This window comes from Anser anser, assembly GCF_964211835.1.
Source record: "Anser anser genome assembly, chromosome: 19".
NCBI lineage: Eukaryota > Metazoa > Chordata > Aves > Anseriformes > Anatidae > Anser > Anser anser.
Window position 1 is genome coordinate 5,240,673 of NC_139740.1, and position 11,596 is coordinate 5,252,268.

The following is an 11,596-nucleotide window of genomic DNA, read 5'->3' on the forward strand; positions in this document are numbered from 1 at the left end:
CGAAACCAAAGAGTCTCCTCCTGTAGATCAGGCAGATTCAAAGCCCACATCTGGTCATCTTACAGGCTGCTCTCTTCTCACTCTTACAAAGGTAGGTCTTTCTTCCAGCAGGTAGCCCCATCTGAAACTGCTTTAACACCGTGAAAACTTGCTTCTGCCTTCCTTCTTCGTGAAACCCTTCCAAAATCTGCTACACCTTTGGCTCGTTCCTGGGAACAGCACCATTCTACATTTGTTTGTGTTTATGCTCTTGGCCTGCCAAGAAGCAACTCTGACACCTTTCTGCCAGTCAGCACCCCATAAAAATATTGGAGCATATCACAACCTCCAGCAACAGAAGCCATCACTAACCCACATGCAGCGCACACACCAATTTTTGTCGTTGGGTCCAGGATTTCAGGACTATCCTGGGGATGCTGGTGACCTGCCCATCGTTCCCTCTGCTTTCTGATGTCAGGTAACAGTGAAGAGCAAGGCCAGATGCTCACCTCCCCGGCACAGAGCCCCATTAGCACGACCATCCGCATGCTTATATTCAGCTGAGGGCTGAACTCACCCGACCTCACTTGGCGTATGAGAGCCCAGCCCAGAAAGGTATGGCTGCAGGCCAGTAAGAAAACAGATGTCTGCTATAGACACCACTTATTGATATTTTACTCCCATTTATTATTTATCCAATACAGACTCCAGGTCAATTAGGGTTCTGTTATTGTGAACTCTCTACTAACATTTTTAGAAGCAAGGTCTGACTAAGAATAGCTGCTCAAGAGATGGAGAAATTCGCTTGCCAAGGGACATGCTGACTCTCGGTAGTTTCCTGCAGGAGGAAGATTGTCTCAGTGGCAAAGCTCACCAGGAGCTCAGTGCAAGTCCAGAGCGAGTTCAGTCTTCAGGATCAATAGAAGCTGACAAACAGATTATGTGCCCTAATATTAGCTTTCCAGGTACAGCACAGGGATGTTCTGAAGTTGGCCAATTTGGCTGTTTCTAAGCCAGCTTTGCCACCTTCTGAAGATCTTACAAGCAAGTTTTCTTCAATTACAATGGAGGGAAACAATCAAAAAAAATAATAGAAAACACACAAATAAAAAACAATTATGCTTTTAAGATCATAAAAGGATCTAAGAGGACAGTGCAAAGATTGACCATTATGAATATACAAGCAACAGTTGGCAGAATGGAAAAGAAAAAGAAGTCACCCCATGGGAGCAGGGAAGGCTTCAGCCATTGTTGCGAGCCCTCTCCATGGGGAAAAGCAAGGCTGGTGACCATATTGCCATGTTTTACTAAGAAGAGAGAGATGTTGAATTGGCTGCAGTCTTCTGACCAAGAGAGAAGCAGTTCTCACGTACATGCAACCAGAGCAGCTCTCGAATTACTCTTGTTTTGCAGCAGGAAGGAAGTTTCTTGTTTGCTTTATCAGATCTGCCTCGGAAGGAGAGATCAGCCGTAAGGATATTTTGTTCCAGGTTCACCTCGATCCCACGAGATGCCCAAGGCAGGGACCTGACCTGAGTCCCCTCCACTGCTGCTGGCCAGAGCAAAGCGTCCGGACTCTTCTGCACCAATTCAGTGTGTTGGGGAGGTCTAGGTTGGGGGAAATAGTGTTTTATTCCCTCCTTGTTGCATACAGTAATTATACTTGCCCAAAATAATTTATAGCAGCTCCCCAGAGATGCCCAATGGAAACCAAAATCAGCAGAGTTGTGCCCCAGATCCCTTTCCTTCACTGCAATGCAGGGGTAAGGGCCGGGGATCAGCCTGTGCAAATGCAGCCACAGGAGTATTATCAAATGACATTTTTCTTTACCCAGAGATAATTGATGATCAGGCCATTAGAACAAAGATTAATGTCAAAGGGTCACAGAAGATAGTCTAGAAGGGACCTTGAGGTCATCTAAATCCACTCAACTGTCCCACAAAAGGTTCACGTGTGACAGATATTTGACCCCTTCAAAGTAAGTGGGAAGCTTCTGACCAATATTTTAAACAAAAATATTCCTTGGCCAACTATAAAATACTTCATTTTTCTCAGATGGGAAAAAAACTCTTCAGGCACTTTTTTCCAGGTATTTTCAAAACAGAGTCAAACTCTTAAGTGTGCCCATCAAATGAGGCACTTCTGAATTCCAGATTGTTTCTAGCAAAATAATTCATCTTGGGGTAAACAGAACTCTGGAGGATTATTCTTTTCCTCTTTCCTGCCAAGAACTTCAAGCTGTTTTCATTAAAAAAAAAAAAAAAAGCTTAGAGTTGCCAGAGGAAAAACACACACACACACACACCAAAAACACCACCAACACAAAACACCCAGTTTTTTGCACAAATCCAAGGCTCATTCATGAAGAGCTGATATGGGGATGTGCTGTTGCACAATACCCAGGTCTGCCTCCTGTAAGGCCGTAAGGACACTCAGGGAACTTGGTCAGAAAAGTTTTGGGGCAGTGACCTCTCTCCTGCACGCTTTTCCCTTGCCTTATTTCTGTCTTGGTACCTTCCTGTGCTGAGCCAGGAGGAGATTTGCCTGTTAGCAGCGGGGGAAGAGGGGGTTAATGGACCTTCATCACCACTCTGCTGAACTTGAGTGAAGGGTGCCACCTGAGCGTGCAGCTCTTGGAAGACGGATGTGAGAGTGCAATGCGGTGTTTCCCTCCCATAATTAGAATTTCATCATGTAATAATAATAGGTAGTGATTGATCGTGGCCCTTCACCGCTGCAGGATGTTGGTCGTTAGGAGGAACTGATTGATCACTGGAGCTGCTGCCATTTGGCCACGCAGAGCCCTTCCACTGCCTTTTAGAAGGGGAATGGAAGTCTCTTTAAATAAATAAAACTTTAGGAGATCCCAGATCACTATCAGGAGACTCTTAGCCCCTTCCTACACTCATTGTCGGAGGCAGCAGAGCAGGAGGTTGCCAGAGGGCTGCCATAGAAAGGCATCATTTGGGTGCTGTGAGCCAACAGAGGTCCTTTATCCCCAAAGCCATCCTTCAGCTGGAGAGACACCAAGGCGGAGGACAGCAAGGACCATCCCCTTGGGCATCAGAAGGACTCTTTTAGCTGATGGCCCTGGCACAGGGACAGGCTTTCTGCTCTCTGAGCACCCAGAAGAGCAGAGGTCCAGCCCTCAGCTGGGATTTTATCTGCTTGAATGCTGCAAACAAGCCGTGGGCTGAAGGGGCAGGAACCCACCTCGGGTTACCAGCTTTGCCACAGGCCTTCTGCGTGTCCTTGGGTAAATCTGTGTGTCCCTGGCTAAATCGCTTCACCTCCTTGCGCAGCAAGGATGAAACTTCTGGGGTCTGAGCAGCACGGCTTCTGGGGACAAGGACTGACCAGGAGGCTGGGATGCTGCCCTTCCATCCACGGGGTCCCAGTGGGGCTGGAGACCTCCTGGGACCTCCTGCACCAGCCACAGAGACCTCAGCTCGAGGCTGCGTCCCTCTCCATCCCTTTGAGAAACTCAGCGCTTTCCCAGGTGACTTTAAGCACTGCTTGATGGCAGTACATTAATAAACAGAGATCTGCTGTCTGACAGGGATACAGCGCCCGTACCTTGCTAGCATCTGCCAGCAGTGTTGTCAAGCACCTAAGTGCCTGTAATTGAGCTCTCAGAAGTATCTGCCCTGAGGTGAGCTGCGGAGAAATTTTACAAATGAAGATAATGGATGTTTATGTCACACACACGCAATGAGAAGCGGCAAGCTCCGATCTCCCGCTTGATAAATTCACCTTCAGCAGCGGCTGCAGCAGCTCTGTCTGCAGCTGAATCGGGGCGTCTCCAGCAGTACCCAGTGCCTCACCAAGAGGAGTGAGACTGCTTGCTGAGCCGTGCCCAGAGCCGGGCACAGTCATCCATGTAACACCATCTCTAACATCTCTATCCCACAAATATTCAGAGATTTCTCCAGATTTCTAGACAGGATTCATTATCTGCAAGCATTCATCGGAACATCTGGAGAAACAGGGCCAGCCGCATCGCTAACGTTAATCAATACAGCTCCCTTGAAGTCAACACAGCTATGCCAGCTTGCCCTTGCCAAGAATTAGTCAATCTTTTCCAACGTACAAGCTCTTCCTGAGCGTATTGTTTATTCCCAGGACACATCATTATTTACACTTTCAAATAAGAAAGTGAAGGTGGTGAACAGCAAGAGAGCTGCACGTGCACCCAGCTGCAATAGCCAAGCACTGCCCCAGAATTAACGACGTCGGCAGGGCAAGCTAAGGCGATGCCGGGAGCTCTCTCCTGCTTTCAGGAGAGAAACAAAACGCAGGCGTGCAGGCAGGGTAAGCAGCTTGCCAAAAATCATCCAAACAATTCAGCAACAAGAACCAGACCTCCCAAAATGCGGGATTTTGTTTCCTCTTTTTAGATGACCTTCTAACAGGGTCGTGGACTTGTGAAGAACCAGAGAAATGAACAAAGCACCTGGAGTTTAAATGACTGAGGTAACGCTCTCAGAAGTGAGCAGTCCCGAAGCCCAGATTCCAGCTAGGCGTCTAATTGCCAGCTGTGTTACTGTGAGTAAATCACTTTTATATTTTCAAGATAGGGGCAGGCCACAGGAACCTGGTTCCCATCAGCTTTCCATAGGTGCCCAAGTCGCTTTTGGAAATGTGATTGTGCAGAACTGGGGGGGAGGTGGGAAAAGCTTCATTGTAAATCTTTTAGAGTTCCCACGAAAAGCCGGGTGACACCCAGAAGATCAAAGTCTCCCATTATTATCCTGCCTTGAGAAAGGCAGAAAGCGAAGCTGAGACCCTGAAAGCGTTGCAGCTTCTGAACATGGCTTTCTCCACCTGCAGCAACCTCTTGGCTTGGACACCCACGCAGACCCACGTAGGGTCTGTTGGCTTCATCTCTGAAGAGCTACAAGTGGGACAGTGTTTGTCTCTTCCACCAGTGGCTCTTCGTGGGCTCTGCCACAAGGAGCACACAGACACTTGGGGACACTTGGCCAGAATTTCAGGCACTCCCCTCCCTCGGTGATTCCAGTCCTTGCACCCCAGCACCCCGCAAGTCAGCGCCCTTGCGCCGAGAAGTCCCATGCAAGGCCCCTCACCCCAAGCACCCCGTACCGCCGTGTGCTTGAACGACATCCCTCGGATTGTCTGCAGGCAGTTATTCACTGTTGATACACAAATACAGTATGTTTTCCAGCACAACAGCTGAGTTTCCAAGCATGCTCTCAAACAAAGCACTATAAAGCAAATATACACAGAGGAAGTGTAATGAGATCCCTGTGCTGTTACCCCTCCAGGGCTGGATAATGCTAGCCCCACACATGGCACATGAATTTCCCGAAGCCTGACAGCCAGCTGGATTTCTTGTGCAACCTCTGTGGCCAGGCCAAGGTAGATGGAATACGAATCAAACCCCACCAGTTGCACAGGGCTGCTCAGGATGGAGCAGCAGGAAAGTACCTGCCTGCCCAGGAACTCCCTGCTGCCTTCTGAAGACTTGTACTTCCCCTCGAAGCAGATCCCACCCTGCTGCTGAAGCCCTGTCGCTCCACTGAAGACTCAGCTGCAGTGTGTGGAGCGAGGCTGGTATGCACCAAGCTGAGCATCTGGTCCTCCGCCCTGGAATTTGGTGACAGAATAAAGCATTGCTCTATGCTGACCCTGAACTGGGCATGTCCCAGGACCCCCGGAGCAGCGGGCAGCCCGCAGTGCAGCTGGAGATGCAGCACACCCGCAGCTGCCCGTGGCTGCAGACCCAGCTTTTGGGGCAGCATCTGCTAACTCAGACACTGCACATCAGTGGAGCTGCCCTCCACGGGCTTGCTTGGCGCTGCTGGGCCCTAGGAGATCTGTGCTTTGGAGCTTCCCATAGCAAAGGTGCATCTGGACTTGGCTTGAAGTTCACTTTTTCCATCGTTCTTGTGATTAAAGAAATCCAAGTGCAGCCTGACACGTCTGCAGTCGATGCTGGGTTAGTTCATCACCGAACAGCAGTGACCACAGGTTTGGACACAGCCCAGGGGTGACAGCACATCTCCATACCTGCCTGGTAGACCTTCACCTGCCAGCCATCAGCGGGGTCAGGGGGCTGTCACCTCCCTGCCTGCTGCAGGGACACAGCTGGCCCTCCAGGTCCTCGCTCTGATCCCCACTGCCCCATCTGGCTGCCTTATGCTGGGTCAGGATTAGCAGAAGTATTAGTGCCACTCAATTTTCCAAAAAAGTTTTCTCATTTTTCAGCTACACAGAAGATTCTGCAAAGCTGCATTTTCCATAGGAAACAATGAACATGCAGGGAGAAGTGAGTCACAAAATCTCCTTTGGGTTTTAGGGGATTTTTGCTTGTCAGGCTTTAAAAAAAAAAAAGTTTCATCTTGGCTTAGGAGGAGGGGAGAATAAGACATACACTGGAGCAGCTCTGCCTCTTCTACAACAGGTCAGTCACAGCATGGTCTCTCTTGAGCCCACCTTAAGATGTGCATCCCTGGGTCCAGACCAGGTTGTCTGGAGCCTTTTCCAGTTCTCAGCAGTGAAATCACGTGCCAGAGCCCTCCGGCTTTGTGGTCTGAAGCCACACGAACATGATGAACCTGCTCCCTTTTCCCTCCTGCTCCTTTGTGAGCTCAGCTCGTGGAACTCCACACAGGAGCCTGGCTGATCATCCAAGAGGACAGAGGTGAGAGGAAGAACATGGGAAACCCACACCAGCTGTATCCATGTTCCACCTGAAGGCTGTTGGTGAAGCCGTGGGGAAATGCTGAGCTGCAGGTCACTTCTTTTACCTCAAAGCAGCCAGAAGTGCTTTTTCAGTCCTGATGAGAGCTTCTGAGCTAGATATGGTTGACTAGCCAGAACTCTATGCACCGTCTTAGTAAGCATGACCCACTGGGTTTCAGAAATATTCTTGCATATGAAATACCTCTAAGCAACTGCAGCCCGTGCACAGGGCACAGAAAGAGAATCTGCAGCATCCCTTACCCGTTCTCCGTATCACTCCCCAGCGATCTGCTTATTGCCTCCAGCTTCCTCCCCAGCTCACCCTTTGAAGGCAGTGGAGCTCTGCCAGCTGAGGCCCTGCCTGCCCAGCCTTCCTGGCTGCGCGCTCCCTCCCGCTCTCCCCGAGGGGTCGGAGCAGCGCTCGCTGTCTGCCCGGGTCATCTGCCAGCCAAGTTACCTTGCAGCAACCCGGCCTGGCTGCACACTGCTGTTCCTCCCACGGGAGACAGATGCAGGGGTTTTGCTCTCAGTGATTGGGGGTAGCAGGCTCTGCTTTTGCACTGCTTGGAAACAAAGGAGGTTTGGGTTTTTTTGGGGGGGGGGGAAGGTTCAGGGCTATACACATAAAGCACCCAGTAATTGGTTGCCTTTCTGGAGTACCTAAGTTTCCTTTGATTTGCAGCTGGGATTGGATGTTTCATAAGAAGGGGTATTTACTCATCACTTCAGGTTACATTCTAGGTGTGCCTTGACAAGGGAAAGGACCCTGATGCACAGCTGAAGAAAGGCCAAGCAGAACACCTCCTCTAAATTACAGATTTTTCTGTTCACTTGGGAGCAGCAGACCAGAAAAGTCAATCTCCAGCCCCTTGTTCTTGGGGCTGTCTGGGGTCAGAGATGGGATGCTGACTGCAAACTACATGTCTGATACAGTCTAAGGAAATACTGAAGGGGAGCATCCTATGGAAATGGCCTCAGGCTGTACCAGGCAGTTGGATGTTAGGGAAATTCTTCACTGAAAGTGTTGTTAAGCATTGGAACAGGCTGCCCAGGGAAGTGGTTGAGTCACCATCCCTGGAGGTATTTAAAAGACAGGTAGGTGCGGTGCTTTAGGGACACACTTTAGTGATAGGCTTGGCAGTGCTAGGTTAGTTGTTGGACTTGACTATCTTAAAGGTCTCTTCCAACCTAAGTGACCCTATTATCTTAAGAGATTGCTCCAGTGACTTGGAAATAAGCTAAGCTTCAGATAACAAATCATTAATAATAAAATAATATCAAAATGTGAACCAAAGCAGTGAACCAGGAAGACCAACACTTTGAATAACCAGGACACACATGCCTGGGACAGAGCTACACACAACAGGTGGAGGAACCGAACTTAAAGCCTCTGCAACAGCCAGCATCTATGGGATGAGTTGGGGATGTGTGGGAAACAGTGAGGAGTCAGATGGTCTGTGAGAGGCATATAACAAAATTCCCTGCAAACTGCAGAAAATGCCTTTAAAACAAACAATACAGCCTGTGGACCCAGCTTCATGCCAGAAGAAGAGAGGGGAGACCTAAGGGAGCAGGGACAAGCTGGGGTCCTGAGGAAGATGTGGGACAAAGCCTACCAGGGCTGCTGGGGAGGAAGGCTACAATCCTGCCACGAACTCCTGACTGGACTCCCTGCCCCTCTCTAAGTGTAATGCAGAACTATCCAGGGATGCTGGATATTAAAAGAAAAAGAAAATCCTTTGCTTCAGTGCCAAAGACTTATATAAAAAATAATTCATGGTCAGATTAATGAGAGAGAAAAAGTCATTAGAAATCAAAAATGAGATAGTTCTGCTGTAGACATGAGTGATGGTGAGAAATAAATTATATTTGGCTGACATTACTTAATTAGTTGGAAACATGGTGCTTTCTTAAATTTGCTTCAGTGAAGCTTTTAAGCTTTTGACACATAAATTCCCAGCTAAATAACCTACATGTCAAGGCAGCCAGTTGCATCTCCTCTGCCAAGCCATTTTTGATCATATTACTTTAAAACTTCATTCCTTTGTTCAGCGTTTGGGATGCTACTAGGGCATGGCACATAATTTCTGTCAGGAGCCCAACACCCAGCTCTGACTTTGTTCCTGAGGACAGCTGGTACTGATGTCTTCCCAGCCACTCCTGGTGGGTAGGGGAAAAGATCAATCCAAGACAAATGGTGATGGCTTCATTGCTGCAAGCAGCTTGAACAACAAGAAATACTTTGCGTTGCTGCAGTGCTTCTCATCAAGCACCTCAGAAGACTTTAATGAGCATGAATTAACCCACAATTATAGCTGACGGTATAAATGGTTGCAAATAATATTCCTCAAGGATGCTCTTCAGTTCTTAACTGAATAGATGCAGAGATAGCAGCTGACTTCTGCAATCCTATTTATAAGCCCTTTCTCAGAAGGAAGGGGAAACTGTGGAGGCAGAAGTCTGGATCCAAAAGTCATGCAAGACTGGATCGTGGTCTGCTGGAAAATAAAGGAAAGCAGCAATAAACAGGGCACATAGAATAGCAAGAAGAGTTTAGAAACAGGAAGGTAAACCAGCTTACTGCATCTCCGGTACCAGTCATTCCCTCCCCATGAACCAGCGTATAGGGCCCTGCAGTTATCTGGAATAGTTGCCTTAAAATAATTATAACCCTCACACGGGGGACTCCTGGTTGGCAGGAAGCTCTGAGGACTCGCAGAGGCCATGAAGTTTTATCCTAGCTGGAGGTACCAACACTAACATTTGACACAGGAATTCCTCTCTCTAATAAAGAGGCCATTAAACAAGGTGCTGAACACTTGTCTTCCATAGAAGTCTTTGAATGATTTATAACTAATTCATCGTTATTATTACCTTTTTGAATATATGCATTAAGAGAAGAGTTAACACCATGATTCTTAACCACAGAGAGAAATTGGAGGATAATAAAATGTAGCTTTAAATAAAGCTATTAATGGACAGATCTCATACCTAAGATTTTTTTCTTTCTTTCTTTTTGAAGGGGAAAAAAAAACACAAATAATTCAGGAAGAGAAGCAAAGCAATTCCTATCACAATATCCTGGTGGCTAGGGAACCAGGACCACCAAGGGCACAAGCCAGCTGGGAATGGGAGATGCACAGCATACACCACTCTCAAGGAAAACTTACAAAAATCTCTTCCTGAAGCCATGCCCAAAGCTTCCTCAAGCTTCAGGGTTACTTCCAGAACATCCCTGTAGTCCAAAACCCAATAAGCACGAGCCACATACAAAGCCCACCAACATTTTCAGTGGCTTTGTTGAAGCAGACTCAACTCTACGAGTTCGACCAGTACCTTTTTGACTCAGCAGGGCCTGCCCAGCTCTTTCCCTGGCTGCCTGGCCCTCCACACCGTGCTTGCAGAGGTAGCCCAGTCCCTTACAGCCCAGTTCCTCCCTGCTCTGTACATTCCCACCCTGGCACCCACAGCTTCTCAAGGTGGCACTCCTGCAGAAGGCTTTCTGAGCTCCAGGCCCCAAGCACCTTCACCAGGAAGGCAGCGTTAGCGTACAACCTGGGGGCCTAGCTGATTGTTTCACCTGAAAGCTCACCACCTTTCCCCCGCCCTCAGCCTGTTCTCACCTAGAGATAAAGTAAATCTGCCCTAGTACTCAGCACCACTAGCAGCATCCTTTCAACGGCTGCCTCAGCCTCACCAACCTCTCCACCAAACCATTTGAGGTCTTCCAGAGCCTCCTCCTTTAGCTTAGGCTCCCAGAGCCACCACCAGACACTTCAGCCCACCTGCATGGCAAATGCTTCCCTGACCCAGAACCCCATCCCAGAAACCCTTACTTATCTTTTAGACATCCTCACCAAAACAGCACCTCAGGCTAGGGCCCAGCCCAAAGCAAGCAGGGAAACACATCCCAGTACCACAGGCCCAGCTGCAACTGGGAAGAGCCTGCAGGGAGATGCAGGGCAGGCGCCAAGCCCCATGTCCCAGGGACTGACCTTCCTTTCCTGTCAGCACCAGACCCCCCACAAAGGAAAAGCACCCGCACACCTACCCCAGAAGCGAGCCATTCTTGCGTGATACAGGAGGGGCAGCACGCTATGGCTGCTACAAAACCAGGCCATAGACCTAGCCCTGGCTCAGGCACCAGGCCCAAAGGCCAGGCCTACAGGCCCCAGCTTTGAACACCATCAAGGCGAGGCCCCAGCGGGGTAACGAGTCGCCCATGGCCTCGTCAAGCCCAGGTCAGCTCACCACATCCAGCTGCACCACTTCATAGCTGTAGGGGAGCTTTAAAGTAAAATCTACATGTATATATATTTTAAAAATGAGTCACCTGTAGAGTTTAAGTGTTGCTGGAGTTTGGGAGCAGCTGGTTAAAATCCTGACAAGCTGGAGGCACCTGGGTCAAATTCATGCCTAATTGCTACATGGCACCTTGTGCTCGGTTCTGCCTCCTGTTCTAGGTCTCTGAAAAACGGGCAGAGAGATTCCCGTCAATTACTCCGCACCGGATGCAAGACTTGCTGAGAAAAATTAAAGTATTTTAATTCAGTTTAGTTAAGTGGCAATTGCTATGTTACATAAATCTGCAAAGCTCTCTAGGTGCTCCTTTGTATAGCACTGGCCTGGGACTCTTCTGAATTTAATGAGAATGAATTTTTATGTCGTAAGCGCTGAGTGTGTAGGGAGCAGTGGCGACCGCTGGCCCCAGAGGTTTGGAGAAGCACCACTGTAGGAAGTGCAACAATTTTGGAAAGAAGCTTGGCACCGGAGAGGTTCCCCACCTTTGGGAAGGACCAAACTCATCCTCCGGCATCCCGACACAGGAGGACGCTGTCACCGACCACCAAACCCACCCAGTTCCCGCTGTGGGGCCGAGGGCCAGCCCCCAGGTCCCCCTCCCCAGCACGG